The sequence below is a fragment of the Lithobates pipiens genome, unplaced genomic scaffold, assembly GCF_037356315.1.
Source record: "Lithobates pipiens isolate NorthernLeopardFrog02 unplaced genomic scaffold, aLitPip1_a1.2 Scaffold_10, whole genome shotgun sequence".
Taxonomy (NCBI): domain Eukaryota; kingdom Metazoa; phylum Chordata; class Amphibia; order Anura; family Ranidae; genus Lithobates; species Lithobates pipiens.
Genome location: NW_027507686.1, coordinates 138889523 through 138899267, shown reverse-complemented (window position 1 = coordinate 138899267; position 9745 = coordinate 138889523).

Below are 9745 nucleotides of genomic sequence, written 5' to 3'. Positions count from 1 at the left end.
GAAAGGTGCCGATTGTGGCACCGGAGGGGGGGAGGGTTCCGATGAGCGGAAGGTCCACTTTAGGGTGGACCTCCGCTTTAAATATAGAAATTGACATCCTCTATGCTCGGCTAGTTCCTCTAAAAATACATGAGGACTATACGAGCCTAGAAGTAAAACTAAGAGATCACCTCAAAGAATATGGGAAATCAATCCTTCAAAAAAAGGAGAAGAAATATTGGAGGGATAAAAATGCATTTAGTTAAAATCGGGCATATAAATGGCAGCAGACCAATAAAAACAAGACTAGTAATAGAAATCTATTCAAGACACAAGAATATAAGAATGATTATAATTCAGATACACCCTTCAATGCTTCTTCGTCCTCGGCCTCCTCTCTTATGGAGGGGCCAATGAGAAAAAGAAAAGGTCCTTTTGCAAAAATACAAGAAATAGATCATGAAGTACAACAGGCTACAAAAAACGCACAACTGAAGTCCAACAAGGCCCACGTACATACAAAAATGGGGGGTCATCAAGAAATCCGAGAGACAAGAAAGACAATTTGAAAATTGTTCCACCTGATAAGAGTAAAAACTCAAAAAGCCCAAAGGAATTAGGAGTTATTCCAAAAACACAAAAACAACTAGATGATTTTTTTAGACAAAATAATTCCAACCCAAACCCCAATTCCAACACAACCTTAGGAACAGAAACAGGTATTAACGTAGGCGAAGGCAGCCTGAATATTATAAATTTGTCGTCACACATACTTACGCCAATTGAAAGCCAGGTGCTTTCACTTGGGCTGTCGTTCTGCCCGGATAAATCATTGGATGACTTTAAAGTTATCAAAGACATCAATTTATTTGCACGTAAAGTACTTTTTTTTTTTTCAATGGTTTTTATTGGTTTTATGCAGACAGAAATAAAAACAAGATACATCAATCTAACATCATCATGCAGTATAACAGTAGATAGGAGCTTACAACCTAGTACCTGCAAGTGAGAGACATATGGTGTCAGATAATTCAGGTGATATACAAATGGAGAAAAGAAGAATGTAACAAAACATGTTTTTAAATGAGGCCGGGATCTAAATAGATCGCAGCAAACGAAAAGAGAGCCGCAAAAAAAAAAACTTTGAGGGAAACTACCGGGTGTGGGTCCCAGCAGTCCAGATAAGTTGGCTCAGTAGAGATGGCCTAAATAATTATTCGTCAACGCTCACTAGTGTTGTTGGGGGTGCATCTCACACCTACACCCTATTGCGAGCGGACCCGGGAGGAATGACGGAAGGTCCCCCACCACCCCGAAAAGGCACTTGCTGTGGTAGGTGACCCCCCCCCACCCGACCCAGTCCCAGATAATCAATCAGAGTCTAGACGAGTATAAGACTTTCCGAGGCCAAACTAGGTATACAATAATGGTATGTAAGACTAAATTCCTCGAATAAACCCGGTGATCCAAAGCGGAGCTGGAACCACTATGGTCTCAGCTCCTATAACAAAAAAAAAAAAAGAAAAACAAAAAGGTCTATAGTGGCGCTATGTTCCGGCCATGAAACCTGAAAGACCGTGCTAACTATGAGGTGGGTAAGAAGATCTTCAGATTATGCAGGTATCGTAGAAGAGATGAGATCAGTCAACTCGAAGCTCAGCAGAGATAGGTCAGATAAAGAGGAGTAAGAGAGGGGGAGGGAGACAAGGAGAAATCAGAAGGGGAGGGGAGGGTCAACCAGGGTTAGGGGCAATAATCAAGTTTATAAACCTGGAAAGAGGGGAATTTTGTGGAAGGTGGCCCAGGGTTCCCAAACTCTCTCAAAGAAGCAGGAACTATCCTGGATGCGACTAACAATCTTCTCTTGTGTAATAATCCAGGAGATCTTTTGTTTAACTGCCGCAAATGGGACTGTATGTTGTTTCCAGTGTGCTGCTATGGTGATTTTGGTGCCCAGGAGGATAAAAAATATGAGCGCCTGAGAGGGTTTATTGGCTTTTTCCACTTTGAGGTTAAGTAACGCCACCTCCGGGCTTTGGGGCACCTGAATCGGTACAAGCTTACGGATTAGGACAAATACCCTATTCCAAAGGCCCCTAATGTGTGGGCAAGTCCACCATGTGTGGATTAATGATCCTACATGTCCGCAGCCACGGAAACAAAGCGGGGATGCCTCGGGATAGATCTGGGCCAGTCGAGCGGCAACCCTGTACCATCTAGTGATAAGTTTAAGGCTAGCTTCAATCAGGGATACGTTGAGGATCCCAGTGAAGGATCTTTGGAAACAGGTGAACCATAAGTCGCTATCCCATGAAACATTAAGATCATTTTCCCAGGCTAAAGCGTAGGGAGGTTTGGCCACTGAAGAAGCTAGAGATGTATAAATCGTTGATATCCCCCCCCCTCTGACTCGCGATGTCTGCGCACCAAGGCTCATATGTCGTGACAACCGGGGTATCCGGTCTATTGGGCCATCTTGAGTGTAGGGAATGGGCTAGTTGGGAGAACCTAAACTTTTCGGTATGGGGCATCTCGAGTTTCTTCAAGCAGAAAGAAAGCGAGATAGGACCCAAAGTGGTAAAAAAGTTGCCAATCCTAAATAGTTGAGCCGCCAACTGAAAGCCAGGATGTTCATACCTGGCGGGAAGTCTGGGTTATGGAATATATGCGTTAAGGGTCGGAGCTCTGAGATCAATGCAGGGTTTTTGTGTAGCTGATCACACAGGGCTAGTGAATGAGAGAGGGTGGGTGACATGATAGGGGGTCTGCTTCTAGGGGGGGCCCATATGAGATAGTCGATGGTATGATGGGGGGTAGCCTGTCTTTCTATAGATACCCAATCAGGTTTGGGACCCCGGGCATAGACCATTGAAATCTGGGCCAATTGTGCTGCTTGATAGTACCACCAAATGTTAGGTAACGCTAAACCTCCCTGCTTTTTGAGTCTATATAATAGATGTTTCGAGCCTCTACAGCCCTTGGAACCCCAGATAAATTGAAGGATTTTTGATTGAAGTGGCTGGATTTGGGCTTTCTTTATGGGGATAGGGAGGGATCTAAACAGGTATAGGAAATGGGGAAGGAGGGTCATCTTGATCACAAAGATGCGGCCTAGCCAAGAGAGGCCAAGTTGAGACCAGGTTAATAGATCCTCAGATAATTTCGAAAGGGCGGTGGGGTAATTGGCCGAGTACAGAGTGTCCACACTAGGTGTTAGGTAGACGCCCAGATAGGGTAGCAAAGCGGAGCACCATGTAAATGGGAAGTGGTTCTGAGACATTTAATGCTAGGGATTTTGAGGCATTCACTTTCAAACCCGAGGCTTGTCCGAATGTGTCTAAGAGTATGAATATGTTAGGTGTGGAAATCAGTGGGGAAGTTACAAAGAGGAGCAGGTCGTCTGCGAATAGTGCACATTTATGTTCCTGTTGGCCGCAACGTACTCCTCTGATGTCTGGGTGGGCTCTAATGGCAATAGCTAGGGTCTCAATTGCTATGGCGAACAGCAGGGGTGATAGAGGACACCCCTGTCTGGTGCCCTTTTTGATGCGAAACGTCTCGGAATAACATCCTTGTAAACGGACTTGAGCGCTTGGGGTAGAATACAGAGCTCTGAGGGTCCCTAAAAAGAGAGGACCAAAGCCCCATCTCTCCAGGACCTGAAAAAGGAAAGGCCACGTAAGCGTATCGAATGCCTTTTGCAAGTCAATAGACAGTAAAAAGCCTTCTTGTGAGGGATTGCCATCCCAGTGTGAGTTAAGGATGGAGATGATGTCCACTGCTCTCCGAATATTATCCGGTCCTTGTCTCCCCGGGATAAAGCCCACCTGATCCTTGTGTACATACCGTGAAATAAATGTTGAAATCCTATTGGAAAGCACCTTAGTTAAGATTTTTAGATCATTGTTAATGAGCGAAATCGGACGATAGTTTTGTACCAAGGATGCGTCCTTGCCAGGTTTGGGGATGACAGAAACATAGGCTAAGTTTAGGGCTTTATCCAGGGGAGAGCCAGACCGGGTAGAGTTGAAGAATTCAACCATGAAAGGGGCAATGACCGAGGCAAATTTCTTATAATATCCCACAGAAAACCCATCAGGACCCGGGGCAGAATTATTTTTGAGTCGTTTGATCACCTCTAGGACTTCGGGAACCGAGATTGGTTCCTCCAGTAGACTAGAGTGGTCTGGAGATATTTTCGGGAGGGGAATAGAGTCCAAGAATTCATCCACTGAGGTCCGTGGATTAGCCTTATCATCCTTATAAAGGGAGGTGTAAAATTTGTGAAAGGAAGACATTATGCGGAGGGGATTCTGTGTTAGAACTCCGTCCGGGTCCCTGATTTTCGGAAACGTAGAGGGCCGTAGCTTCGGGCATAATTTGGCTGCTAGCTTTGCTCTTATCTTGTCTCTCTGATAATAGAACCGTGCTCCAGACCATCGTAAATGCTTTTCAGCCTCAGTAGTGAGAGCTAGGTTGAGGGCAGTTGAGTGCAGGGCTTCTAAGGATTCTCTAGTGGGATTGCGTTTATGGGCTTTGCTTAGCAATCGGAATTCCTTGGATAGCGAATCTATGTGAGCCTTCCTTCCCTTCTTCAGTTGAGAGGAAATTTGGATGATCTTCCCCCTAATCACAGCTTTATGTGCAGCCCAGACAACTTCCGGGGCAGTACAGGTGTCTTTATTTAGGGTGAAATACTCTTGTATGGCAGTAGAGATGGCCGCACTATGAGCAGGGTCATTAAGAAGACCCTCATTAAGCCGCCAAGTAAATCTAGTGCTTGGGTTGTGTGTGCACTGAAAGTATAGGAGCACCATAGAGTGGTCAGATAGTGATGTGTCCCTGATTTCCGACCTTATGGCCATAGGAATAGCGTGTGATTGGACAAAAATGTGGTCAATCCTGGCATGTACCTGGTGAGGGGCTGAGTAGTGTGTGAAGTCTTTACATGTGGGGTTCTTTTCCCTCCAGATGTCCACCAAACCCCTCGAGTGCAAAGTGTCTGCAATTTTAGTGCTCTGCTTAGGAGGTTTCCTGTTTCGTGCGGAACCTTTCCCTGCTTTATCCAGAGAATGGTCGAATGGAAGGTTTGTGTCTCCTCCCATTATTACCTTACCCTCCAATAAAGGGTCCAACGTGGACATCATGGAGTGAAAGAAGGTTGATTGACTCTTATTAGGGGCGTAGTAGGATACAAATAAATAAATGATTCCTTCCAGGGATCCCTTAACCAAAATAAACCTGCCTTCCTTGTCTCTAAACACGCCTGTGGAAGTGAATCTAAGGTTCCTGGATAGACATATTGCTACCCCCTTAGTTTTGTTTTTGGCGTTGGACAGAAAGAACTGGGGGAAACGACTATGTAGGAAGGAGAGGTTGTAAGAGGTCTTAAAGTGAGTTTCTTGCATGAGAACTACATCTATCTTTTGTGATTGGTAAAATTGAAACAGTTTTCTCCTTTTGATAGGAGAATTTATTCCCTGCACATTATGTGTTGCTACACAGAGGGTAGGAGGGGGCCTGTGGTCAGACATCGCGAGTCAAAGGCATCAGCAAATATTTCATAGAGAGAGATCTTACCGTACCCTTACGATGGCATGGTTCATCCCAGGCCAGAGAGGCCTCAGCCAGAGGGACTGAAGCCGACAGCGGAGAGGGACCCTGGTAGACCCAGAAAAGGAAAAGAGGGAAAAAGGGGGGAGGGAAGAGTTGACCGATCCTGTAGAGAAAAAACAGAAGATGTATTATCCACCTGAGAACTTTGGTTAGCTTTGAAAGAGAATCAAAAAAAACATGTATAACAGATAAAACTATCTGCAGGGGAGGAGAATGCATGTCAGTCCCCTGCAGGCAAAGCCCGAGATTCAACGTCTCAGGAAAAATTCCCATCAAAGGGGGAAGTGTGGGAGTCTCTGAGTGAGGGAAAGAAAAAACCGTCACTCGGAGACTGGTGGGGGCGCAGTGCAAACCACTCCGACCAGACCCCACCCAAGGCCCAATACCCATTTAGTAGAAATGGAAGGCATTAATAGCCAGCATCAATAAACAGCAAACATAAGCTAAGAAAAACAAAACAGTTAACATAGGGAGAGCCATAAGCTTGCGGTAGCTATCTTTAGCCAAGCGGAGAAGTACTGCAGCTCACAGTGTCAATGCCAGGCGTTGGCAGTTATGGGGAAAGGAAGAAAAAGAAAAGAAAAAAAAAAGGGGGGGAAGGAAAAACCAGAGATTCAAAAGTTTTTGTGTTTAAAGTCTTGGAGGATGTCCGTGGTAGTGCGGGTCGCACCCGTCCGAGAGGGGATGAACCCAAAAATGTGAAAACGCTCAGATAAGGCGCTATCACCAAGGAGAGAAAATTAAAGAGCTAGTATCAGAAAAAATTAACACAGAAGTTGTAACCAAAATCTTCCTCTCAGGTTGGACGCCCGTCTTTAGAGCGCTTCGCCTTCTGCTTTTGCCAGAGGGGTTTGTTGGGGCTTGCCGGGGGCGGTCTCTTTGTAGAACCTGAAGACTTGGAGTCTGCGGGGTCAGCCGGAGATTGGGAGATGAGGCCCAATTGTAGAAGTAGGCGTTCACCATCATTGAAGTTGGAGAAACCATACGGTTTGTTGGAATACGTGAAGTGCAGTCTGAACGGGAATGCCCAACGGTAAGCAATGGAGTTTTGTGTGAGAACTTGTAAGAGAGGTTTCAAGGATCTCCGCAGTTGGATCGTGTATGGGGATAAATCCGAAAAGACTTGGACTGGGTGGCCTTGGAAGGATAGATTTTCAGTCTCTCTGGCCTTTTGCATGACCTCTTCCTTAGTCTTAAAGAAGTGGGGTTTGACCACAATGTCTCTAGGTAAGCCATCCTGGCGTGGGGGTTGAAGTGCTCTGTGTGCGCGGTCCAGCTCTAGACGATGGTCTGGTAGATCTGGTAACAGTGACGCAATAAAAGCGCGTACCACGGTATCAGTATCTTTAAATGATTCAGGTAGGCCTCTGAGCCTGAAATTGTACCTTCGATTCCTGTTTTCGAGGTCATCTAATTTAGAGTAAGCAGTGTCCAGCTGCTCCTGTAGTTCAGATATTCTATCAGTATTCTGTATGGTTCTGGCAACAGTCTGATCAGTTTTAATTTCAATCGCCTCAATCCTGGCCCCTAGCTGGTGTAGGTCAGCTAGAATAATTGAGGTGATATGGGAGGCGTTCTGTGCTAGGCCCCTGGAAAGCATTTGGGAGAATGTCTCCAGCAGGGAAGGGAGATCAGTGGGGGTAGTGCGGGTAGATGAGGCAGCCCCGTGAGCCACTGGAGAGGAGAGATAGTCTTCCATAGGAGTGAGAGGAGATCCCCCATGAAATCTCCCCAGCAAAGACTCAGTGGATGCTGGGGATAATAATGACATCTGAGGACAACTCACGGTGTGAAGAGGAGGATCCTTGGAGTGTGGGTCGGACAGGACACGATCCGCAATGGATTTCACCGGATTGTGTGGTAGGCCTTGTGCGGAGGGGACAGCTTCCGCCATCATGGCGGCGGTTTCGGCCTGGATCTCCGGATTAAGTTGCCGGGATAAGCTGCGTCTCGCCGTGTTGATTGTTCGCGGAGCGGGTGGCTCTGGTCCGACCGCGGTGTTGAGGCGAGTTTGCGCTGATGAGCTCTTCTCCGTATGGCTCTATGGCGGGGAATCACGGTCGGAGTGAACGGAGCTCTCAGGACATGCGACCGTCTATTGAGCTGCCGTGCATGCGCCTCCGTAAAGTACTTTTTAAATGTTTATACAGTATACAATCTAAACAACAGGAAGTTATTCCACCTAATCTTACAGCAGCTGATTTTAGGGCTCTGCGTGACCTTAACCAGCTGCTGCAGGAAAATGAATCAGCTTTAGAGGATTGGAAAGAAGAAGACCTTGGTCATAACTCTTCATCTGTGGTAAAAAAAAGTGTATAAGAAAAAATCTAATAAGTTTCCTCCTTTGAGCTCTAATCCAGCCCTAGCATTATTTGTCAAATTGACAATCAAAGAAATCAAAAAAATGAAAAAAGATAAAGGTAAACTAAAAAATCTTAATTTAGAACAGAAACATGCGTTAAAATCACTCCAAGACAGCGTAGAAATTACAATAAAACAATCAGACAAGGGGGGTAACATCGTTTTAATGGATAATTCCACGTATGAAGCCATGTGCCTAAAAATTCTTGATGATCGGAAATGCTATTGTAGAATTTCGGCGCATTGTTTAGACAAATATAATCAAAAATTCTATGACCTGGTTGATGAAGCCTACAGAGATGGTGCCATTACCGTGGAGATGTGGGATTTTATACGCACTAAATATCCAAGAATACCTACAATGTACGCATTACCCAAAGTACATAAAAACATCCAGAATCCTCCGGGAAGACCCATCATCTCGGGGAATGGATGCATCTCGGAGGCTGTCAGCCAGGTCATAGACGATCATCTTAGACCACATGTCTTAGAATTAGCATCATATACTAAAGACACCATTCACTTATTGCAAATTTTGGAGGATTTGATAATTCCAGATACAGCAATTTTGGTTACTATAGACGTCGAATCACTCTATAATAGCATTCCCCATGATTTAGGAATAAAGGCAATACAACGTGTCTTGCAACAAAGGTCAACTGTCGAATTGAAATTCAACAATTTTATTTTATTAATGCTTGACTTCATACTGAGGCATAATTTTTTTTGTTTAAAGGATCCCACTACCTCCAGGTACAAGGGGTGGCTATGGGCACATGTTGTGCGCCCTCATATGCCAACTTGTACCTGGGGGAGTGGGAAAAAACCTTTTTTGTCTAATGATGCATGGGCCATGTATACCGAAAACATCGTATTATGGCAACGTTATATAGACAATGTATTTTTGGTCTGGAATGGCCCGGAAGAAATGTTGAAAACATGCTTGGAGATGATGAATCAAAATAATCTAAACCTTTTCTTTACAATGTCCTACAATCGGACTCAAATTGATTTTCTGGACATTACCATCATGAAAAATACAGCAGGGAGATTAACTACAAGATTATTCAGGAAGGAAACTGCCGGCAATACGCTTTTGCATGCCGGCAGTTTCCATCCTGAGTCTTTAAAAATATCTATTCCATATAGTCAAATGTTGCAAATAAAATGCAACTGCACAACCAATGAAGCCTTTCAAGAAGAGGCTGATGAACTCAGTAGGAGACTACTATTACGAGGGTATACAAAAACCTGCCTGAAAAAGGCTTTCAACCGTGTCAAAAATCAAGATAGACAAACTTTGCTATTTGGAAAAAAGAAATCTAATAAGGTTGAGAATACAACTAGATTAATACTACGGTTTTCAAATGAACATGAAAAAATAAAAAGAATTCTCAAAAAATATTGGTCAGTATTGACAGAGGATCCAGTACTATCGACTGTTGTCACCCCAAGACCTCAAATTACTTTTCGTAAAGCCGGCTCTCTTGGAGACTCATTGGTACAAAGTGAGTATAAGGGTAACCAACGCCTAGATCCATGCAAAACTTGGGGAACCTACCCATGTGGGTCTTGCTCCTTTTGTGAATACATAAAGCAACGGACAACTTTCAAGTTACCCAACGGTGAGAGTTTCCGGTTAAAGCATTTTGCTAATTGTAAAACCAAAGGCGTTGTTTACCTGTTCCAATGTGAGTGCGGGGCTTTCTATATTGGGAAGACCAAACAAGAATTTGGTCAACGTATAAGTAAACATCTGTCCGCCATGAGGATCTGCAACCTCTACCTC